The 17,254-nt window shown below is 37.4% G+C and overlaps 1 protein-coding gene and 1 non-coding gene across 3 annotated transcripts in view; one reads left to right on the top strand and one right to left on the bottom strand.

Moving 5' to 3' along the window:
* Positions 1-916: 916 nt before the first annotated feature.
* TRNAL-CAA (transfer RNA leucine (anticodon CAA)) lies at positions 917-1,033 on the bottom strand. The gene is made up of 2 exons: positions 996-1,033; positions 917-962 (listed from the first exon to the last, which is right to left on the bottom strand). It is a non-coding gene; the product is annotated as a tRNA-Leu (tRNA).
* Positions 1,034-1,367: 334 nt separating this feature from the next.
* The window catches only part of LOC150077783 (uncharacterized), a 39,490-nt gene continuing 23,603 nt past the window's right edge, over positions 1,368-17,254 (top strand). The window contains exon 1 of one of the 2 annotated variants that reach the window (XM_090384930.1): positions 1,368-1,472. The gene's annotated coding sequence lies outside the window, so the exon portion shown is untranslated. Of the gene's footprint in view, positions 1,473-8,300; positions 8,378-17,254 lie in introns of those variants that run through there. The other variant, XM_090384931.1, reaches the window with a different exon arrangement.

Below are 17,254 nucleotides of genomic sequence, written 5' to 3'. Positions count from 1 at the left end.
CTCTCTCTCTCTCTGTCTAGGGTAATTCAGAAATTTTTTTTTGGCTGGTGCAGCATAGGCCTTAGGCTTCCTTGCACCGTATGACTAATAATAATAATAATAATAATAATATTCAGGCTTGGAGCATGATTTTTTAATTTAAGAATTTTTTTTATTGCACTTAGAGTGGGATTCATTTAAGGTACAGTGTATGGTACAAAGGATCTTTAAATGAAAAGCATTAAACCTCTCTTCGCTACCCCTCACTAGCAGTAGTGAAAATTCTGAGTAGGGTATAACGTCTGCAAAATCTGTCAATCCTAATGTGTACCATATCATAATGTTTTCTTTACTAAAAGTTAAAAGGGGGTGGGGGTGATAATGTCATGCAGGTGAGTTCCTAGGGAGTGTGGCGCCCAGGTGCCAATCACATTTTAGCGTCCACCACCTTTAACATTTTCTTCATATGTGTATGTTTCAGGTTTTCAGGCGCCCCTTTCACCCTCGGGACGGCTCGCCCCTGGTCATGCATGGTCTACTCTGGTCCATTTCGAAACCTGTTCAAATATATTATTTTTTAAAGTTTAAACTTAATATTTTGATTTTGAGATTTTTTTTTTGTTTCTCTTTCAGTTTCAGTTAGTCCTAAAAATTTAACTTTTATACACGACTAAAGAAAATCCTATCATTCTTCTCTTTCTTGGTTTTCTTACTTTTCTCTCTCTCTCTCTCTCAGGGTAACTCGGGAATTTTTTTTTTTTGGCTGGTGCAGCATAAGCCTCAGGCTTCCTTGCACCCTATAGCTAATAATAATAATAATTATTATTATTAGTTTGAAGTGTTTTATCAATAAGTGAATTTAATAACCTGTAGTGATTATTTTTTTCTCTCTCACTTTTTATTTAAAAATAAATAAAAAAAAAGCACAAAAAGAATTTGTCAGGAGTGGGATTCGAACCCACGCCCACATACGTGGACCAGAATACACAACCCGGTATAGACGGGTAAGATTTACTCTTGAGTCTGGCGCCTTAGACCGCTCGGCCATCCTGACAACGGGAATTTGTTCTTCTAAAATATTATTTATAATCAGTATAGATTATTATGGAATGTTTTGTTTTCTTGGCGTCATTTAAAATTTAAATATTGTCATAGGTATTTTTATTTAACGAATTAATTATAAATCAGTTTTAATCAAACGAATATACTTACTTGATTTATTATAAAAAATGTGAGGTTTAGTCAAGAAAGCAGTTAAGCCTAATTTCTTAGAGCGCTTTTTGGTGTTTGTTTTCTGTAAATAAATATCTTTCGTGTTGGTAGTGTAGTGCATTTTTATATTTATTGTTTTTATTTTTAAAGTGTATGATATATCCTTTCATGGGATTGAAAAGTATCAGTACAACTTATCTTTTGTGCCTTGTTTATAATGAGAAGAAAGTAATTGGAGAACATATGCAGAATATTGGTCTGGGAGCAAATTTTTCATCCTGGTAAGTGACGGATACTCTTTTTACTGTAATTTTTTTCAATTTTTTTACTCTAATTTTCTAGGTAAATTATATTATTTATATTGAATTAACCTATATCTTGCAATGAGAAACAGACACACCTTTTTTTGCTTGTTTATATATTTTTATATAGTTTGTCACTTGAATGAGTCACACGCCAAATGAGAACATATGTTTGTTAGTGTATGGATTAAATGGCCCAATGATCACTGCAATAACCGATTTTGAATGAATATATTTCAAATGGAGAACGTATGTTTGTTAGTATATGGATTTTAAACGACTTAATAATCATTTCACTTTCCCATTTGCATTGTACTCCGTAGAAAAAGAGAGAGAGAGAAGTTATAGGGCATAAAATGTTCACCAATAAAAATAATACTACCTTGATTGTTAAGTCGACGTAAAGATTGTAAAGGTGAGGCCGAAAATCTCAACATTACATTCAGCATTTCCAGTGTTTAGAACATGTCCACATTTTCAAATTCCAAAATAACTCAGTCAGGAAATTATAGGAATACAGGAAATCAGGAAAAAATTAAAATAATTATTGTTAGTTTTCAAGATATCAGTGATATAAGATTTTCTATGCACAATTGAATGCTTTACCATAAATGACTATCAGAAATATGGACCATCAGCTAATCTGTTAAATGCCATTTGGTAACTTGAACAGGTGGAAATGCCCCTGTAATCTTCATTTTATTTTGATATACCCAGTGGTGGGTTTCCAGTTTATAAACAAGAGGCTCACTTGAGAATAATTTCAACTAAGGGCCATTCCTAGTTAAAACATTCAAATTTTTATTAAACTAGTTTTTTAACAAGGGGTTTGTGTGAGCCTCTCCCAGGGCCATGCTGACCCATTTTAGTACCTGGGGCAAGGATGAAAAATTGCACCTCATTGTTAATGATGGCAAAATTGGAAATTATTTAATCTTTCTTTTGGTGCCCCTTTCAGCTTTTCACCTGAGGCAAGAGCCTTGTTTGCCTCACCATCACCGTCGGCACAGCTCTGGCTTCTCCAGCACAACCCTGAATATACCATTACCAATAATTAATAACAGTTTTGAAATATACAGTAGAACCTGGATAAGAAATTCCTGCATAAGTTTTCCTGTGTACTAGGTTTGGTTTCTTAATTCCTAATTTCAGCTCTATATATTGTATTATTTTCCTGCGTAAGAAGTTTCCCTGGAAAACGTTTTTCCGCATAAAACGTTTGTGATAAAGAATATACAGTGTATTATTATAATGATGCTTTCCCACTTAATACATTTTTTAAATATAGAAATTCTTTATTTTTATATTAAAAAATATAAAACAATATAAACATTTTGATAATCGAACAAGTTAGCGTCAAGCATCATTTTAGTTCGTAATAAATCACTGAAGTAGGTGAATTGGCATCGTTTTTGCTACATCTCATATTGTGAAGGAATGCCTTCACAACGAGTTGTCCTGATATTTCACTACCTCAAATAAGCAACACTTCGCCAGTGGAGAACACTAATGTTACTTATTCTTGGCGGATACCACCATCCCTGAGAGGTGGTATTTGCAGTGAATCCACTGCCAAAGTGTTGCCTATTCGAAAATCCACTGTCAAAGCGATATTGAACTAACTTATTCGAGGTAGTTCAATATCAGGGCAACTCATTGTGAAGGCATTCACAATATGAAATGTAACAGAAATGATGCCATTTCATCTACTTCGGTTGGTGATTTACTACTAACTAAAATGATGCTTGGCACTATCTTGTTTGATTAGTGAATTTTTCATAGTCTGAGGCTTTCAGCACTAAAACCTTTTTAGTATAAACATTTTAATATAATGGAGGTGATATATTGTGATTGTTGTCATCGATATCCATAATTGGTAGTGTCGACCACGTGAGGCACAGTGAAGCATTTGTTGCTAAGATCTGATAGTTGTGAACAGTTCTGAATTACCTGGTGGATTGTTGCTGTGTCTTATTGTAATTGTGACCTTTTAAAGTATGTTGGAACTCCAAAGGAGCTCATTCTTCCAACTTGGTAATGAGTTAAATGAACAGAATGTTAAGCAATTAGAAATCCTCAGTTTAAAAATGTTTCTCATAGGCAGAGTAAAATACTGTATTTATAAATTCTGAAATATTACTTAAAAATTATCTTTAACTTATGTATGTGTTTCTTTTCATTTTTATTTGTGTAGTTAATATTTCATACTCTCAGGTCATTTTCCCTTATAAGTAGTCCTAAACTTCCAGTCCCTTGGACAACTTCTTATCCTTGTTCTACTATATTTACTTGAGAACAGTGGTGAGCCACCTTCAAAGTTGCTAACTAAAAGTTTTAAGTATTAAATTCCAAAAAAAATAAAAATAAAAATTATAACTTTCTCTAAATAAATAACTTTATTTTTCTAAGTATTTCAGCGTGGGTTTCAAGAGCCAACGTGAGCCCTAGAGAAAATAGTCTCACTGGGACTGTCTTTCCTCACCAATTCCTTGAGCCCCACCACCCACTTGATGTTTAGGACAGTAGATTTGCCGCCGGCCGGGTTAGCCAGGTGGGTAAAGTGCCTGCCTGGCAACCCAAAGGTTGCAGGTTCGAATCCCGCCTCGGGCTTGGATCAAAGTACTGCAAAAACCTTGGGAGGTGCATTATGGCCACAGAAGCTGATGCGGCAACAACTACCAAAAAAAAAAAAAAAAAGGTAGATTTGCCTGCTCTCTCCCCCCCCCCACTTGTATTTCAGCACTTACAGTGCATTGATTTTGAAAAAAAATTATTATAGTATTAAAATACGCATGAATTTGTAAATTTGGCATTCATCATCCCTTTCTTCCATATTTTACATATTTAATAATTTTATTTAAAATAAGATGGTTAAAGGACATAGTTGTGTATGTAGGACTAACTAATTTGATTAAAATATGGAAGAAATTTATATACCATGCTGTATTGATTTTTCATAATTTAAATATTTAATTAATTAATCACTAGATGAACAAGTTATTTCAAATGTTTTGTTAATGTTTTGCATATTGCAAGTTATATGCAAAACATTATTTTAGTTTATAGTAAATCATCGAAGTAGGTGAAATGGCATTCTTTTTGTTACATCTCATTTTGCGAACACCGTAATACATATTAGCATTAGCATTAGCATTAGTATTAGTAGAGGCATTTGATGCAAGAAAGCAAGCTTATGCAGCATCAGCCAAAAAAAAAAAAAAACTAAAATAAATAAATAAAAAATAACCACTTCCACTTCACCCCTCTGTTCGTTCGAAATACCTGTCCAGCTGAGCCTTAAACTTATTTAGGCTATCAACTTCCAAGACAAGGGATGGAAGTCTGTTCCACCTACCAACCACCCGCTGGCTAAAGGCAAATTTCCGCACATCTATCCTACATCTGTCTTTCCTCAATTTGAACTTATGCCCTCTCAGGTGATTATTCTGAGCAAGAGGAAGAATCCCATCAGCATTGAGCATGCTCAAACCATTCAAGGCTTTGTACACCTCTATCAGATCACCTCGCTGGTGCCTAGTCTCCAGACACTGTAATTCGCAAAACTTAAGCCTTTCTTCGTAAGAGCACCCCTTTGTTCCATTCACTAATCTTGTTGCTCTTCTCTGTACTCGTTCCAGCAGCTCTACATCCTTCTTGAAATGAGGCCTCCAGGCCTGTATACAGTACTCTAGGTGTGGCCTGACCATTGCCTTATACAAGGGAATAATCACCTCCTTATCCCTGCTAGAAAAGTTCCTAAATATCATTGACAATACACCATGAGCTACTCTTGCAGCCCGTCTGCACTGCTCAGAGAACTTCATATCTGCCTGCACAACCACCCCCAGGTCCCTTTCATTCTCTACCACTGTCAGTGTAGTACCACAGAGTTGATACGTTGCTCTGGGGTTGCTGTTTCCCATATGTAGTACTTTACATTTGTCAATGTTAAACTTCATTTGCCACCTCTCAGCCCATCTGCTCAACCTTTCCAGATCCTGTTGCAGCAGCATAGTGTCAGTAGTGTCCTTGACAACCCTGCCAACTTTCGTATCGTCTGCAAACTTGGACATTAAGCTTGATATACCATCATCAATATCATTTATAAATACAGAGAACAATAAAGGACCCAATACTGAACCCTGAGGGACTCCACTAATAACATTAGTCCACGATGAGCAGTGTCCATTGATTACCACTCTCTGTCTTCTCCCCCTCAACCACCCCTTTATCCATAGCAGCAATTTGCCTCCAATGCCACACTGCTCCAATTTGTGCAGCAGTCTTCCATGTGCAACAGTATCAAAAGCCTTTCTAAGATCCAAGTATATAATATCAAAGTTATTCCCTGCATCCAGTTCTTTTGTGACTGCATCATAGTATCCAATCAAATTGGTCAGGCAAGACTTCCCCTTAACAAAACCATGCTGTGTCCGAGCTATAACTGAAGTCTTGTCTAGATGATCCTGCAGTGCTTCTTTAACCAGTGCCTCCATTAATTTTCTGGGAACAGAAGTTAAACTCACTGGTCTATAATTACTTGTGTCAGCCTTTGATCCTCCCTTGTGAATTGGGGTCACATTTGCACATCTCCAGTCCATGGGTACCTCCCCTGAGTCCAAGGAAGCTCTCATAATTATGGCTAAGGGTTTGCTTACTTTCTTTGCTGCCTCCTTTAATATAACTGGATAGATCCCATCCACCCCAGGTGCCTTTCTTGTGTTTATCTTCGACAATTTCTCCTCCACTTTACTCTCAGTTATTACAAGATTCTCTAGCTTACTGCTAGAGTTGAATACACCTCTGGCATTCCCCTCGGTGAATAACTCCTCATGTGTGAATGTCGATGCAAAATATTCATTTAGTTTGTTAGCTACCTGAGCAGGATCATCAACAGTTGACCCATCGATATCAAGTGGACCAATCTGATTCATCCCCTTCCTTCTAGAGTTTACATAAGTAAAGAACTCTTTGCTGTTTTTCTTCGCATCCCTTGCCAAGGATCTCTCGTAATCTGCCTTCACCTGCCTAACCTCCTTTGTAACTTGGTTACAGATCAACTTGTATCTATCATTGGCTTCTGTGTCACGTGTTAATTTGTATGTATCCCATGCATTTTTCTTCTCTGCCATATGCCTCATTAGTTCATCTGACATTCATTTAGGCCTAAACCTTGAACAATATTTCTTAGTTGGTATGTAAAGCCTAGTAGCTTGCAAGATAAGTTCTTTGAATGCTTCCCATTTTGAATTTGCTGTTGGTAACATCATCAGTTGATCCCACTATATAGAATTTAAATACTGTCTCAGTCCATCGTAGTCGCCTTTACGAAAGCAATACCCCTTCCCTTTACCCCTAATGGTAGTTACCTCTTTGAGTAACTCCCACTTCAGAACACTGTGATCACTGCCACCTAGTGGTTCATTTATCTGCAGATTCTTAATGCATGAAGAATCACTACTGATAATCAAATCAAGTGTATTACTCCCTCTAATTGCCTCCTGAACATGCTGATGTAGAAAACAATCATCCAATAAATCCACAAAAGCCTTGCTAGTGAGTGAGTGAGTGACCAGCCCCCAAATTCCAGTCAATATCTGGGAAATTAAAATCCCCCATTATAAGACTCTCTGATTTACTGGCCCACTCTATTTCTCTGTACAGTTTCTTATTATACTCATCAGAGTCATTAGGCCTATAGCACACTCCTACTCTCAATTTTGATCTCCCAATGCTTATGTCACACCAAACTGACTCGACACTGCACTGTCCAGTGATGTCGACTGGCTTCACTTCCTTGGATTTTATGTGTTTCTTAACTAATAGCATAACCTTCCTCCCTTCCTATCCTGTCTATCCTTTCTGTAGACATTGTACTCCCCAAATTCCAGTTCTGCATTCCTTATATCTGTGTGACACCACGTCTCTGAAATCCCAACAATATCTGCCTTTGATGTTTTGAGCAATAACTCAAATTCATCAAATTTATTTACTAAACTCCTAGCATTGGTGTATACGCAAGTATACATGCACCTGCTCTTCCTCTTAGCCATCCTAACACAACCCATGTGTTTACTTGTACCCCCATGATTCCCAGCAGTCTCTGTAATATCCTGCATCTTATTTTCCAGGCTGCTGCTCATTCCAATAGAAGCAGTGCAAGAATCACTTTCACCTCTGCCAGTGGCTACTGTTAATCTATTAGTCCTTGTATCCCCCCAATCTAGCAGTTTTCCGACCCACCTAACACTGCCTCGATAGCATCAGCAAACAATCTTGCACCCTTTCTATTTAAGTGTATCCCATCCCTGTAGAAGCAGTCTCTCCTGTTAACAAGTACAGACCAGGCTGAAAAAAATTCTACCACTTGAGCCCTGCACAATCTTTCAATATAACACCTTCACAATGTTATTGCGCTACCTCGAATATGCAATGCATCCCAAGTGGCGAAGACTAACGTTGCTTGTTCTTGGTGGATACCACCACCCAGATGGCACTATTTTGAAGCTTGTTGGCCTCTCATTGGTGGGCGGGTAGGTGCCCCCGGTGATACAATGAGTGACAACCCAGTTACAAAGTTTTTAGTCCTTAATTAATCAATATACATTACAAAATCTTTACTTCATAGTTCTGTAAATCCTTCCTAGTTCCTTCGTCTGTGAGGAATTAGTTAAGATAGAAAAATTATAAAATTTACATAATAAGATGACTAAATTCTGTTATTTCCACAGACACGTTGAAACCAAGAATAAATTATATCTCCTTATAGTCTTTTTATAGAAAGAAAGAGAGACAAAGAAAGGTCAAATGGTTAGTGCACACAGTCTTGATTGGACGTATGGCTTTTCTTTGCTACTAGTTGCACCAAATGCCATAAAGAGCAGGTAGGTTGATTGTGTGATATATGCTGCTGTATGCATTGCCACTGGCAGAAATGTTGACTTGGTTATCACTGGGGGGGGGGTCTGGAATCCTTATAGGGCCAGTTATTTAGGGGGTTGTGGTCATTCTGTAAGTTGTCCTCAGACTATGCACACGGAGGGGTAAAAATGGTATTCTTCCTCTGGGCAAGAGGAAGAATGCCATTAGCATTGAGCTTACTCAATCCATTCAAAGCCATAAACACCTCAATCAGATCACCTTGCAGGTGTCTAGTCTCCAGATGCTGCAATTTGCAGAACCGAAGCCTTTCTTGGTAAGAGCATCCATTTTTTCCCCCTCACCAATCTTATTGCTATTCTCTGCACCTATTCCAGCAGATCTATATCCGTCCTAAAATGAGGCTTCCAAACCTGTGTGGGGTACTCAAGATGTGGCCTAGCCATTGCACTACAAGTAAACAGCCCTTCTATATTGAAAAGCATTATTCCATTTATTTGTAATGAGATGATACTACTATTACTATGACAGCTCTTTCAGTGAAGTTGCCAGCCTATTGAAAGAACACGTGGACAACAATCATGATATAAAGCCACTATGAAGGGCTGTTTTTCTAGGGTGAAATTTCAATAAAATTAAAAGGAAGAGAAGAAAAATCTATTAAAAGTGCAAACTTTGTTTTCTTTTCAGATATTGCATGTTTTATTCATAAATAACAACATTTAAAAATTAAATTATTTTTATTAAAGAAAAAAAGTATGAAATTATAAGCATAAAGATGTACAACAAAATAATTGTACAGTAAAAAAAATAAAATATATATATATATATATTTTTTTTTTTAATTAGATGGTTAATATGCTCTAAGTGACTATGGTTGTGAGTGGAGCCATATGGGTTCATTACCTAGCCCCTTATTTCTAGTACTGGCCCAAAATTTTTCAGTGCACTAGGCAAAGTGCTGAGTAGAGTGGCCCCAGAATTGATTTTTGATTTTTTTTTAATTTGTGAAAACAAGATATATCTTTCAAAAAAGCTTTGATGACTTGTAACGAATTGTAGTACTTAAATGTTTAAGTACTTTACATTTTGACACTATAGACCTCATTAGGTATGTAATTTTACAAATAAAAAAAATTAACCTGGCTAATCTTGGACTCCGGGGAGGTCCCCACGGACTGGAGATGTGCAAATGTATCCACAATTCACAAAGGGGGGATCGAAAGGTGATATGAGTAATTACAGGCCTGTTAGTTTAACTTCTGTTCCTGGAAAATAATGGAGTCACTGGTTAAAGAAGCACTGCAGGATCATCTAAACAAGACTACAGTTATAGTTCAGACACAGCATGGGTTTGTTAAGGGGAAGTCTTGTCTGACCAATTTGATTGGATACTACCAAGTGGTCACAAAATAAACTGGTTGCAAAAAATTATTTTGATATCATGTACTTTGATTTTAGGAAAACTTTTGACACTGTTGCACATGGAAGACTACTGTACAAGTTGGAACAGTATGGCATTAAGGGCAAGTTGCTGCTATGGATAAAGGGATAGTTGAGTGGGAGAAGACAGAGTTGTAATCAATGAATACTGCTCTTCGTAGACTAATGTTATTAGTGGTGTCTCCCAGTGGTCCTTGTTTGGCCTATGCTATTTTCTATATTTATCAGTGATACTGATGAAGGTATATCAGGCTTAATGTCCAAGTTTGCAGATGATACAAAGGTTGGTAGGGTATGACAGTAAAGACAGTATGCCACTGCAACATGATCTGGAAAAGTTGAGATGGGCCGAGAGGTGGCAGCTGAAGTTTAACATTGACAAATGCAAAGTGCTGCATATGGATAGCAGTAACCCCAGAGTAATATACCAACTGTGTACTCAGGGTAATGGAGAATGAAAAAGACCTGGGGTAATCATGCAGTCAGATATGAAGTTTTCTGAGCAGTGCAAAAAGGCTGCAAGAGTAGCTCATGGGGTCATGTCAGTGATGTACAGGAATTTTGCTAGCAGTGGTAAGGAGGTAATGGACCCCTTGTATAAGGCAGTGGTCAGGCCACACCTTGTGTACTGCGTACAGGTCTGGACCTCATTTTAGGAAAGATGTAGAGCTGCTACAACAATTACAGAGAAGGGCAACAAGATTAGTGAGTGGAACAAAGGGTTGTTGTTACAAAGAAAGGCTTCAGTTCTGCAAATTGCAAATTCTGGAGATGAGGCACCTACAAGGCTTCAGATTGAGGTGTATAAAGCCTTGAATGGTTTGAGCAAGCTCAATGCTGAGGGATTCTTCCTCTTGCTGAGATTCCACACCTGAGCGGGCATAAATTCAAATTGAGGAAAGACAGTTGTAGAATAGATGTACAGAAATTTGCCTTTAGCCAGCAGGTGGTTGATTGCTGGAAGAAACTTCCATTTGTCGTTGTGAAAGTTGTCAGCTTAAATAAATTCAAGGTTGAACTAGACAAGCTTTTGGAGTGAATGGATGAGTGTAATGGGAAGGTCTTGTTTTTTTTTTTTTTTTTGCTGATGCTTTATAAGCTTGCTTTCTTGCATTATATGCTTCTACTAATGCTAAATGCTGAAATGAATAAAAATAATAAAAAAATCTATGGGAAATCTAAGAAATAAAACTGTCATTCATGTGAAATGCACCCTTCTGAGAGCAGCACCTCAGGCAATCACCTGTTGTGTCTGTCCTGCTTATTGTTTCTGATATATGTTAATGACATTGATGAAGGTATAGCCTTGATATCAAAGTTTGCTGATGGTACAAAGGTTGGGCTGGTTGATAATAACTGTAAATAAGAAATGCTAGATAAATTGGGGAGGCTACTTGATGACGTTTTTATGGGAGTCGCTAAGTGGAACTTTATTTATTGATTTAATTATTTTTTTTTTTACTTGATTTAAAATTAGTAGTGTAATGTTTATTTGTAATTCCCTGATTAATTTGGTGCATTTGTTGTTTACTTGGCTCTTGTAATTGCTTAAAAAATCACAATCGACTTCTGTTGTCACTGTTTTGTATCAACAAGATTGCTCGAATTTTGCTGCCATTGTTTAGTATTTATATAGGAGATACTTGGAGGTTTCTACCTAGCATTGAAATCAGTATTAGAAGAGGCTTGGAAACTATAATTCATAACAATATATACATCTTTTAATAACTTAACTTTATCACATAAAACATATGTACAACATTAATATTTGTAGAGCTTTTTGTATCAGTGATTTGGTGTAAATATAGTATTGCAAATAGGTTGCTCGAAAGTTCGAATCACATAAGTTTGCATTAGTTAGAAAAATTTATTATCTGTTATAACTACCGTATTTGTCGGCTTATAAGACGCACCTTAAATTTTCCGTTTTGGAATGGTAAATTTAAGAAAAAACTTTTGAAAAAAATTTATTGTTAATACAATGGAAATTTAAAATTCAATAAAAATAAAAGCCAATAAATAAAGGTATAGGATTATTATTTTAGTATTATTCAACTTCAGATTCATTACTGACTTGATCATCATTATCCTCAATGTAATCATTATCATCATCCTCTTCACTAGTATCATTGTCACTCTCATACAATAAATGATCTTCAGTGCCATTCATTGCATTACTTATACCACATTTTTTAAAGGACTTGACCACAATTTCAGTCTTAACATCATGCCATGACTTCAGCACCCATTCACACATTTATGCTATTGATGCACATTTCATCCTTCCCGTAGGCGTCATATCATGGTTCCCCTCTGTCATCTATTTATTCTTGAATGGCTTATCGATGCTGACATCTAACGGCTGTAACTGGGAAGTTAAGCCACACAGAATTATTACTGCCAATTCTGTGTTCAATATTTTGGCCAATTGTTTGATGTTTTCAGTCCTATGTGCTCTAAACTTGATCCCATACTAGTAGTGCATTTTTACGTAGTCCACCAGGATGCTAGGACCAAATTTTTACAAACCAATCCTCAATACATTCTTCATCCATCCATCCCTTCGGTTGTACAAGTACGTGAATTCCATTTGGCAGTTTTTCTTTCGGTAAAGTTTTTCTTTTAAAAATTAACATTGGTAGAAGTTTGGTCCCATCAGCACAACAAGTTAAAACTGCAGTGTAGTGTGTCTTTTCATGTCCAGTTTTCAGGTTTTAATAGTTATAGATTTTTGCCCTCTCAGATTTATGGTTTTATTAGATAGCACATCAAAAGTCAACGGAATTTCATCTATATTCCCAATTTGGCTAAGTTTGTAGTTGCTTCGTTTTCTAGCATTAAGGAAAAATTTATGGAAATCTAATATTTTCTGTTTGTACTCAGCAGGCATTCTCTGGGCTATTCTAGTTCTTGTGCATAAACTTAACCCATTTCTTATTGTGAAGCAATAACACCAAGATTCAGTTCTTTTAAAGTTGTGTATCCCAATATCAGCTGCTCCTTTCCGTGCTTCTATTATTATCATTTTAGTACTCACTGCAATACCCACATCTCTAAGTTCCATTATCCAACTACACAAGTTTTCTTTCAAATTTGGCCATTTAGGTGGAATTTTACGAAGGTTGTGTTTTATTTTATCAGCTTCTTTTAATAAAACTTCCTGCTTTCCTCCATTAACAAATCATCTTCTCAGTAGGCAGTGGTCCAAAATTTTGTTCTGTGCTCTGTTCCCATGTTATTTGGCATGTTTTACTGCTTTTAGCTTAAATCCAATAGTATAATTTTGCCTTCTTGATGTGCCTGCCATTGATTAGGGCTTAAATGTATAACTGCAATTCACTTGTTACTCCAAGCCTGGTAATTACTGAAAAGTGTACTAACATATAGTAGCTAACTATCCGTTAACTACTATATGTTAACTCTTGATTTTTCACATGCTGTATTGCCACTTTCGGTTTCTAAGACGCAGCATGATTTTTTAAGGTATTTATAAGGAAAAAAAGTGAGTCTTATAAGCCAACAAATACAGTACTTAGAACTTACAAACATAATGGTATAGTGTAATACATATAACATAAACATGATAGGAGATATGAAATACATATACCATTAGCTCTATATTGTAATATATATATATATATATATATATATCCAATAACGTAAACTTCATAGCATAACCGGTGCGTAGTGTTATTACTGAAATAATGCCTCAGAGCAGCAAAGCAAAATCTCAAGAGTGTTGGGAGAACTGAGGGAGATGGTTGTCCTCTGAATCATAACCTTATGAAGTGTATTGCTTATTTGATGTTTGCAGAGCTATCAGGAATGGAATATGATATTGCCAAGGGGGAATATCTTAGTGGTTGCTCGATGTGAAGATATTAGGTGCCAACTCAGCATTGTTATAAGCCTTTATGAGAACTTGAAGAATAGCATTAGTAGAGGCATATGATACAAGAAAGCAAGCTTATTCAGCATCAGCCAAAAAAAAAAAAAAAACACACCACTCCCAGTTCACCCCTCCGTTCGTTCGAAATACCTGTCCAGCTGAGCCTTAAATTTATTTAGGCTATCAACTTCAACAACAAGTGATGGAAATCAGTTCCACCAACCAACTACCCTCTGGCTAAAGGAAAATTTCCGCACATCTATCCTACATCTGTCTTTCCTCGATTTGAGTTTATGCCCTCTCTGGTGATCATTCTAAGCAAGAGGAAGAATTCCATCGGCATTGAGCATGCTCAAACCATTCAAGGCTTTATACACCTCTATCAGATCACCTCGCTGGTGCCTAGTCTCCAGACTCTGTAATTCGCAAAACTTAAGCCTTTCTTCGTAAGAGCAACCCTTTGTGCCATTCACTGATCTTGTTGCCCTTCTCTGTACTCATTCCAGCAGCTCTACATCCTTCTTGAAATGAGGCCGCCAGACCTGTATACAGTACTCAAGGTGTGGCCTGACCATTGCCTAATACAGGGGAAGAATCACCTCCTTATCCCTGCTAGAAAAATTCCTATATATCATTGACAATACGCCATGAGCTATTCTTGCAGCCCATCTGCACTGTCAGAGAACTTCATATCTGCCTGCACAACCACCCCCAGGTCCCTTTCATTCTCTACCACTGTCAGTGTAGTACCACAGGGTTGATACGTTGCTCTGGGGTTGCTGTTTCCCATATGTAGTACTTTACATTTGTCAATGTTAAACTTCATTTGCCACCTCTCAGCCCATCTGCTCAATCTTTCCAGATCCTGTTGCAGCAGCATAGTGTCAGTAGTGTCCTTGACAACCCTGCCAACCTTCGTATCTTCTGCAAACTTGGACATTAAGCTTGATATACCATCATCAATATCATTTATAAATACAGAAAACAATAATGGACCCAACACTGAACCCCGAGGGACTCCACTAATAACATTAGTCCACGATGAGCAGTATCCATTGATTACAACTCTCTGTCTTCTCCCCCTCAACCACCCTTTTATCCATAGCAGCAACTTGCCTCCAATGCCACACTGCTCCAATTTGTGCAGCAGTCTTCCATGTGCAACAGTATCAAAAGACTTTCTAAGATCCAAGTATATAATATCAAAATTATTCCCTGCATCCAGTTCTTTTGTGACTGCATCATAGTATCCAATCAAATTGATCAGGCAAGACTTCCCCTTAACAAAACCATGCTGTGTCCGAGCTATAACTGAAGTCTTGTCTAGATGATCCTGCAGTGCTTCTTTCACCAGTGCCTCCATTAATTTTCCTGGAACAGAAGTTAAACTCACAGGTCTATAATTACTTGTGTCAGCCTTTGATCCTCCTTTGTGAATTGGGGTCACATTTGCACATCTCCAGTCTGTGGGTACCTCCCCTGAGTCCAAGGAAGCTCTCATAATTATGGCTAAGGGTTTGCTTACTTCCTTTGCTGCCTCCTTTAATATAACTGGATAGATCCCATCCACCCCAGGTGCCTTTCTTGTGTTTATCTTCAACAATTTCTCCTCCACTTTACTCTCAGTTATTACAAGATTCTCTAGCTTACTGCCAGAGTTGAATACACCTCTGGCATTCCCCTCGCTGAATAACTCCTCATGTGTGAATGTCGATGCAAAATATTCATTTAGTTTGTTAGCTACCTGAGCAGGATCATCAACAGTTGACCCATCGATATCAAGTGGACCAATCTGATTCATCCCCTTCCTTCTAGAGTTTACATAAGTAAAGAACTCTTTGCTGTTTTTCTTTGCATCCCTTGCCAAAGATTTCTTGTAATCTGCCTTCGCCTGCCTAACCTCCTTTGTAACTTGGTTACAGATCAACTTGTATCTATCATAGGCTTTTGTGTCACGTTAATTTGTATGTATCCCATGCATTTTTCATCTCTGCCATATGTCTCATTAGTTCATCTGACATCCATTTAGGCCTAAACCTTGGACAATATTTTTTAGTTGGTATGTAAAGCCTAGTAGCTTCCAAGATAAGTTCTTTGAATGCTTCCCATTTTGAATTTGCTGTTGGTAACATCATCAGTTGGTCCCACTGTATAGAATTTAAATACTGTCTCAGTCCATCGTAATCGCCTTTACGAAAGCAATAACCCTTCCCTTTACTCCTGATGGTAGTTACCTCTTTGAGTAAATTCCACTTCAGCACACTGTGATCACTGCCACCTAGTGGTTCTTTTATCTGCAGATTCTTAATGCATGAAGAATCACTACTGATAATCAAATCAAGAGTATTACTCCCTCTAGTTGCCTCCCGAACATGCTGATGTAGAAAACAATCATCCACAAAAGCCTTGCTAGTGTGTGAGTGACCAGCCCCCAAATTCCAGTCAATATCTGGGAAATTAAAATCCTCCATTATAAGACTCTCTGATTTACTGGCCCACTCTATTTCCCTGTACAGTTTCTTATTATACTCATCACAGTCTTTAGGCCTATAGCACACTCCTACTCTCAATTTTGATCTGCCAATGCTTAAGTCACACGAAACTGACTCGACACTGCACTGTCCAGCGATGTCGACTGGCTTCACTTCCTTGGATTTTATGTGTTTCTTAACTAATAGCATAACCCCTCCTCCCTTCCTATCCTGTCTATCTTTTCTGTAGACGTTGTACTCCCCAAATTCCAGTTCTGTATTCCTTATATCTTTGTGACACCACGTCTCTGAAATCCCAACAATATCTGCCTTTGATGTTTTGAGCAATACCTCAAATTCATTAAATTTATATACTAAACTCCTAGCATTGGTGTACACGCAAGTATACATGCACCTGTTTCTATTCTTAACTACCCTAACACAACGCAATGACTCCCAGCAGTCTCTGAAATATCCTGCATCTTGTTTTTCAGGCTTCTGCTCATTCCAATAGCAGCAGTGCAAGAATCTCTTTCACCTCTGCCAGTGGCTACTGTTAATCTATTAGTCTTTGTCTCCCCCCAAGCTAGCAGTTTTCCGACCCACCTAACACTGCCTCGATAGCATCAGCAAATATTCTTGCACCCTTTCTATTTAAGTGTATCCCATCCCTGTAGAAGCAGTCTCTCCTGTTAACAAGTGCAGTCCAGGCTTAAAAAAATTCTACCCCCTGAGCCTTGCCCAATCTTTCCAGGGCCGAATTGATCGACAAGGCTTTCATCATATACTCCCTCCTATTGTGTCTGGGCAGAATTGCAGACACTTTCAAATTCAACCCTAATTCACGGCTTTTTTTCATTGTTCAACTCAATTTACTGAACCAACTTTTTCCTTGTCCTCATTTATTCCCTCTAGTTCTGGGACAACCTTCACATGTATTTTCCAAAATTTACAATCTACAGAAATTCAAATCTAATGTCAAAAAGTATCTTCTGTCTTCTCATCCTACACTTGGGGAACAGCAACCCACAAATCCATACATGGTAATAGCTATATATTAGTACCACAATTAGTATTAC

This window comes from Mastigoproctus giganteus, chromosome 11, assembly GCF_048544385.1.
Source record: "Mastigoproctus giganteus isolate SK-2022 chromosome 11, ASM4854438v1, whole genome shotgun sequence".
Taxonomy (NCBI): domain Eukaryota; kingdom Metazoa; phylum Arthropoda; class Arachnida; order Uropygi; family Thelyphonidae; genus Mastigoproctus; species Mastigoproctus giganteus.
This window is presented reverse-complemented; position numbering and strand designations above follow the sequence as displayed.